Source organism: Geotrypetes seraphini, chromosome 17 (assembly GCF_902459505.1).
Source record: "Geotrypetes seraphini chromosome 17, aGeoSer1.1, whole genome shotgun sequence".
Lineage (NCBI taxonomy): Eukaryota > Metazoa > Chordata > Amphibia > Gymnophiona > Dermophiidae > Geotrypetes > Geotrypetes seraphini.
In genome coordinates this window covers 35,474,806-35,483,042 of record NC_047100.1, presented here as the reverse complement: position 1 = coordinate 35,483,042, position 8,237 = coordinate 35,474,806, and positions in this window count along the sequence as shown.

The window sequence follows — 8,237 nt, the reverse complement described above, 5'->3', positions numbered from 1 at the left end:
TGTTCCACTTCAAATAGAAGTGGTAAAGAAACATATGTAAATGGATAGGAATCTAGGAAGAAGCGATCAACTTGGAAGAAAATGCAAAACCATGAGAGAGAATAGCGTAGATAGGCCAGCTGTAGCGAGCATTTTTCCCATAGAGAGAAAATGAGAAAACCCTTCCATGCACCTGGCCCTTGAGCCATTCCATTCATTTTTGTATTACAGAAAATGCTGATTTCTCCGCATTGCAACATATGGGACCACTTACCTAGCTGCCTAATTGAATACTTCCCATTTGTGCATAAGGTCCTTTTCCACATTGTGTACTGAAGTTGTAAGAGGAATAATCTGTGTTCTCTTCTTTTTCATATAAAGGGATACGTCAGAGCTTTCCATTTTTTTCAAAAAAGATAAGTGTCATAATAAAAGAATTCCACATTATTATTGTAGGGTGCTTGGCCTAAAGTAATCATTTATAAATTGTGCTACCAACTAGAGGGAGGAAACTGGCCCTCGGAGCAGAGAGAGCAAAACTGAAAATATGTCTGACCGACTGTGGGGCCAGTGTTCAAAGGTATGTGGTACAGTCTTCGCTCTACTGCAAAATAAGTGCCAAAACTTGCACTTGATTAGACTTTGTTTTGCATTTATTTCTGCGCATGTGCCCATTGCTATCTCCAGCGATAGGCACATGCAAATTTAGTGAGTCTTTGCTACTCTCCGCCAACCTCATTTACATGACCGTTTTTTGGAGAATGCCCTGCTTTTTTAAATTTGCTACCAGAACAGCTATGATAGCAGCCCATCTTTTTTAATGTGGTTTTTTTTTTTTTTAAGAATCTAGGCCTAATTACTTACTCAGGGTCAAGTTGGAGCAGCACTGGGATTTGATCTCATCCTCTGGGTGCAGAAGCAGCACCTCAACCAATGATCCTACTCTGCTGAGTATGTTGATATAATTTGTGGCAGGCTACACAAATTCTGGAAGGAGAAATCACGGCATCAGATGTTTTTGCACTGCATTCAAGACCTTTCACCTCTACAAATACTTACAGAGTGTGCATTCTATTGAAACTAATTCCAATGGGAGAGCCCATCTGTAGTCCTTCCATGGGGGGGGAGGGGACAGTTCCACTATCACATTTCCAATAATGGACAGGCAAGCTCTGCAGGACTCCAGGGAATGTGCTTGTCACTAGAGCCTGAAACACAGTATTGAAGCACCACCCTCTAGTGGCAGAAATGCAGTTGAAGGACTTCTGCTCAGCTTAGAGCAGGGATCTCAAAGTCCCTCCTTGAGGGCTGCAATCCAGTCAGGTTTTCAGGATTTCCCCAATGAATATGCATGAGATCTATTTGCATGCACTGCTTTCAATGCATTTTCATAGGGGAAATCCTGAAAACCCGACTGGATTGCGGCCCTCAAGGAGGGACTTTGAGACCCCTGGCTTTAGAGAAAGCGTCTCAAAGTTCCTCCTTGAGGGCTGAAATCCAGTCAGGTTTTCCCCAATGAATATGCATGAGATCTCTTTGCATGCACTGCTTTCAATGCATATTTATAGGGGAAATCCTGAAACCCCGACTGGATTGTAGCCCTCAAGGAGGGACTTTGAGATCCCTGGCTTAGAGGGAACCATATCAGTTACCCCTGAAACCCCAGACACATAACCCTGCCCTGTTCCGCCTCCAGTCCCACCCCCACAAAGCCTCCTTTCTTCTTCCAGATGAGTTCCAGCCACATCTGCAACGTTATCTGTATATGCTCAGAGGCCCTCCAGATATGGATGAAGCTCACTGGGTTTTGGAAAGGCTGTCCGGGAGCCCAGATAGTCCTCTAAAACAGTGGTCCCCCAACCTTTTTGACACCAAGAACTGCTTTTATAGAAGCAAATTTTTTCAGGGGTGGGTTCTTAGGGCAGTTTTATACACAATATACATTACATTTCTCTTATTATTAAGTTATAATATCATAATAGAAATTATACAACTTATCATAATGCAGAATCAGTGGGAGTCCTCCAAACGATCCCATCTGGGGATGATGGAAGACAGTGACACGCATGCAGAACCCCAATGACCCCGCCAACCCATCCCCTTGCACACCTTTCCATCTCTCCCTCCCATCCCTCACGTGCAGCAGAACCCTGATGATTCTCCAACCGCCGTTCTGAAAAGCATCAGCAGCGGCAACACTAAACAAGCTGCTTTGCTGCCTTTCTTGCCAGGGCCTTCCCTCTGCCACCTTGTCACTAATGATGTCATCAGTGATGCTTGTAAGATTAACCCTATGCTGGTCTGGAGAGTTGCTAAAGAAGTATGGGGATATATGACTCCAGGATACCTCACTGATAGGCACTGCTTACATTGCTTAAGAAAGGAGGAGGATGTAAACTTACATACAGGCACACACAGTACAAATTCTGGCTACGAGAATATACATACATGTAAATCATTTTTCATAAACATGACTTTTTATTAAATAAAATCAATTTTTCCACCATCCGACATCGTAGATCAGTAATGCATGTAAAATGATTTAACCCATCCACAGATTGCATCAAACCAGCTCAAACTGTCAAATCACAAATTTAAACAAGGAAGACAGACGGTGTTTGCACACATGCCAGTATGTGATTACATGTGTTAAAAGTCATGGTGAAAGACAGCACCTCCACTGATGAGTAGGACTCCTGCTGACTTCCAGATGCAATCAATAGGATCTTAACCAATCTCAAAAGCAGCTTAATTTCTATTTACAATATGGCAAGAACAGTCCTCTGTACATAAACACTATAGATTTTCTTCTCTTTTTTATAATCCATCAGTATTTTTGAGAAATCTTAGGTTTTATTTAAGCAGGCTATAAAAGTATCTTACATAAACCACCATTTAAAATAGTGATGCGAGAATCAGTGTCGGAAAAAACAAAAACACTCCTAACTCCTTGCTCATAAGCAATTTTCAAGTTTATCTGAAACCACAATGGATGTTTCAAAATTGTTCTCTTTCTACAAGTGACTATGAAACTCTTTTTGAGAACAAACTCTATCACATCATCCTACAGGAGACACCCTCATAAACAGCTACAGCAGCGGGTGCAAACTTCAAGAACCATGGCAGTCCAAGCTATCTGCTACAAATCACCCACGACAGCTGAATTAGCAAATTCAACTGGCCAATTCATGTTACAAGTCACCCTAATAAGCTACTACTAGGGTTACCATATTTCTTAAGTTAAAAAAAAGAAGCGGAGGACATGTGGTCCCAACCCCAGCCCCACCACCACACAAACCTCAGCGCCTCTACTCCCCTCCTCAGAGGATGGTAGTTCTCTGGTGGCAGCAGGGGGTAGGGAGCTCCTGTTGTGAGCCACTGGAGGCTCACTTGGCACTGGCTGGTAGTGGCAAGAAGGCCCCAGCTCTGCCAGAACTCAGGGCAGAGTCTAGAGGGCCTCCAAGCATGTGTGGATGCAATGTCACGCCCATGTGGATGTCCTCCAGACACAGCCCCGAGTTCAGGTAGAGCCAGGGCCTTTCCTGCCACCTCCAGCCAGCGCCAAACGAGCTTCCAGCGGCTCACAACAGGAGTTCTTGCCCCAAGACCATCGGTACCCACAGCAGGACCGTAAATGATGCAGTTCTCTCCCACGGGTGACCCCTGCTGCCTGCCCAAAGATTAAAAAAATAAATAAATAAAAATTAGACTAGATTCTAGAGTCCAAATCCCAAACAAACTGCCAGGTTTTAGAAAACCATCCGGACACCCAGATGTGTGGTAACCCTAGCTACCACCGGAGAAGTTCACTAGAAAAAAAAAAAAAAGGGAGGGGGTGGAAACAACTTTATAGTACCTCAAGACAGTTTAAGTCAGGACTTCCCCACTGGTTCCATTAACAGATGATTTTATACCAAAAACTGGATCTTTCTCCAGAAAAAAAAAAAAAAAAATATCAAGCCAGGACTAAAATGTGAGACCAAGCTGCATGAAAACAGATATATATGTCTGTGTGCATGCTTTACCTAAAATACGGTTAATGAGAGTATTTGATATTTTGTCTCAACAGCAAAAATACAAAATCTATATTCCAAGTGCTGATGGTGTATTAATACCATTCACCTAAATGAAGGCAGAGGAATGGTTTGTAATATAGCTTAATTTCCACAACACAAGTATTATGTACATTGTTTTAAAACAGTGCTTCCCTAGTTGGTTCTAGAGTACACCTCTTGACAGTCAGGTTTTTGGGATATCCATGATGAGTAAGCATGAAAAATTTGCATATAGTGGAAGCAAAATCAATTTCATGTGTATTAATTATGTTATCCCCAAATCCTGACTGGCAAAGGGGTACAACTCCAGCACCAACTTGGGAAACACTGCTTTAAAGGTCACCCCAGGGCCCAGCACATGGATTAGAGAACCTGCAGCGTCCAAAATAGAACATAATTCACATCATCTTGACTGTAATGTTCAGGCAAACCGATGCAAAGAACTAAAGACCAGGTGACTGCTGCAAACCGGAGCAACTATGGAAAAACACTGCAACACGTGCAGGAAACATCAAAATGCATAGGGAGGGGAGAGGGTCTGGAGCAAGAGCACAAGGTGGGTGGTTTTTCCTTAAGGTTTTCCAGGAATGTTTATTTATTTAGGGGCCCCTTTTACAAAGACATGGTAGTGATTCCCACGCAACAAATGCAATGAAGCCCATTCAATTTCTATGGGCTGTGTCACATTTGCAGAACCGGGACTTACTACCACAGCTTTGTAAAAGGGGTCCTTAAGTTATTTTTTAACAGAATAATCTTCAGGATCAGGAACAAACGTCTTCTACAGGGTCAGGTGTTGCATAATGAGATAAATATATAGGATTTTTTTTACTATATAGAACTTTTAAAAAATTATTTTTCAGTGTGATGTAATATATTGCTTTGAAGATTTTTTTATTCTTGGTTCCTCGTGGAGTTGTTTTATTTTCTGTTTTTACTATTTCCCACATAATAACTTCTTTTCTATACTGGATATGTTGTCCTGAATTTTTTTTCCTATACTAACCCTTTAATTGGCAGATGGTGAAATGGCTGCTTTACGTAACTTGATGTTGAACGAGAGCATCAGTGCCAAGTAACAGGCATTTGGAGATGCAGATAGAGAATGACACCCGGACAATTTTTTCCCCATCCCCGCAAGTTTTTGTCCCTGCCCCATTCCTGTAAGCCAGGGGTAGGCAATTCCAGTCCTCGAGAGCCGGAGCCAGGTCAGGTTTTCAGGATATCCACAATGAATATGTACGAGATGGATTTGCATGCACTGCCTTCTTGAGATGCAAATCTATCTCATGCATATTTATTGTGGATATCCTGAAAACCTGGCCTGGCTCTGGCTCTCGAGGACCGGAATTGACAACCCCTGCTGTAAGCTCTGCCTTAACTGCACAAGCCTCAAACACTTATGATTTTAAAGTGTTTGAGGCTTGTGCAGATAAGGACAGAGCTTGCAGGAATGGGGCAGGGACAGGAAAAGAACTAGACGGGACGGGAAAATTAGTTCCCATGGGGATGGGGAAAAAATTTGCCCCCTTGTCATTCTCTAATGCAGATCTCCCATAAGAGCCATAGAAGACACATGTTGCTTCTAAGCAAGAATGCCAAATAAAGGGTTAATATATAGAAATTCTAAGACAGTATAAATAATAAAAGCACAACACATAGTGAGGAAACAGATAAAAAGTGTTTTCCCACAGTTTCTGAAAACTGTCCATCCTAATGACTTCTAAATATCTATGCAAAATACTTACGACACATTTAAAAAGTGTTCAAGGGGACCTGTCTAGATCAGGAGAGAAAAAAAAGAAAGGTGGGTTTAAAAAAAAAAAAAAAAATTTTACATATACTTTGCCAGCTAAAGAGACTACATTTTTAAGGCAGTATATTCATATTTCCAGTTTGAAAAGTAGTGCAAAACCTTGTCCCAATGCAAGCCCGTCTAAAAATTGCTTCTCTTCTGAAATATTCCCATATCATATGCACTTATAGAAAACTAGGGCTTCCTTTTCAGATTTCCAAGAAATTGAATAAAGCATTTTAAATTTTTTTTATTACACACTCAAATCATATTTACCAAGGATTTTTCCAAAAACCTTAGAAAAGGAAACAATCTTTGATAAAATGAAATCATATACAACACATTTCTAAACAGTGCCTCCTGGGGAATATGAATACTGAAGTTTGTTTTCCCCAAGGGATTACTAAACCTGAATGAGCCTGGGTTTACCCAGAGAGGGGAGTGGTATTTGGTATCTGGTGCAGAAGGGATAAACCCCCTGGGTGGAGTTATTAAACTATGGGATTCTATAGTTACATGAGATGACCAACAAGATGAATCACGAAGGGAGAAGAGTTAAACTAAACTAAACTAAGCCTTAAGTTTATATACCGCATCATCTCCACGGAAGTGGAGCTCGGCACGGTTTACAAAGCTTAAAAATATAAGAAGAGAGGAGAAAGATTTACAAGAGTATATGAATAGAGAAGGGGGATAAAAGTATCTGTGTTGCAAAGGAAAAAGTCTTTGGTCTCCCTCACTCCCAGTTAATGACCAGGAGGGAGCATCTCATGAGGTATCACCAAAGAAGGCTGTAAAAGTTTGAGCGTTGTCAGAACAGGGAACGTTGAGAGTGTGAGTTCCTCCAGAGTTGAAATGAGGAGGATTCTGAAAGCTGAGCAGGGCCAGAGTGACTGCAGTGAGACCGAAGGTAGGCAAGCAAGGAACCCTGTGCTCCAGCTGGGATGACAGACAGGGAGGTCTGGGTCTTCAAATTGGATCTGGCAGTATCACAGGTAATATAGATTTTTGTCTTTGGGCTTTGTTGTTGCTTTTTTATTGCCTACTTGGAGAACAAGAGTGCAGCCTTCATTGGAATTGCAGATTGAGATGGAGGTAGGAGGATAAGAACAGTACTGAACTGATATAGTCATCTAATTTTAACAACTGATCGGGTTTATCAATTATATTCCAATCCCCGGCAAGAGAAGGTTTAAATTGTATATTTGTTCAGACACTGTTGTTTTGAAATTACTGCAATGTTGATCAGTAAAAGTTTCTTTTTTTAAAAAAAAAAAAATAATTTCTGGAGTTGGTGTGTCTGGGGGTTTTTTTTTTTCCCCACTTTAAACTAAACTAAACTAAACTAACTAAACTAAACCTTAAGTTTGTATACCGCATCATCTCCACAGAAGTGGAGCTCGGCATGGTTTACAGGAATTGATATAGAAAGGAAATCCAAAGAAAAGTAGAAGAACTTGGTACAGACTGTAAACTGATAAAAAGGGACAGACCAAAAGATAAGAGGGAATGATCTTGTGTCCCATGGCCTACCGGAATAAGTCTGGCCCCGGCCTACGCTCAGCTCAACATCCAGAAATGTAATCCTTTTTTTTTTTTTTTTTTTGGGGGGGGGGGGGGGGGTTAAGCATCTGGTCTGGGTATCCATTCCAAATAGCTAGCTTGTGCCCAGACACTTTGGTAAGTGGGACCAGGGTTACAACAGCTTAAACTCATGAATCCATTTCTGAAGATTTTACGTGTTTAATTAGATATAATGAAGCTTTAGACTTTTCATCCAACAATATTCTTCTTACTTTTCCAGATGATAGACTGGAACTCTCTCAGATACTTTTCTGCAATTCCTTTCTGTCTGATGGTTTGTCTATTAGTCTTCTCCATTTGGTTGGATTGCTGGATTGTTAAGGAGTACACAGGGAGGATAAGTAATAACAGAAAACCAAGGGCCCCTTTCAGAAAGCAACAGTAGCGATTCCCACGTGGCAAATGCAACATAGCTCACAGGAATTGAATTTGTCACACGGGACTCGCTACGACTTTGTATAAGGGGCCCTAAATGATTTATCTCATGTTTTGACTGAAGTGGCTGTTTGAGGTCATACCCACATTGGAAACTACTTTTGCTGGTGATCTGGAGCAACTTGAGCACAACATTACATCTAAGAACATAAGCAATGCCTCCGCTGGGTCAGACCTGAGGTCCATCGTGCCCAGCAGTCCGCTCACGCGGTGGCCCAACAGATCCAGGCCTGTGCAGTAATCCTCTATTTATACCCCTCTATCCCCCTTTCCAGCAGGAAATTGTCCAATCCTTTCTTAAACCCCAGTACTGTACTCTGCCCTATTACGTCCTCTTGAAGCGCATTCCAGGTGTCCACCACACGTTGGGTAAAGAAGAACTTCCTACC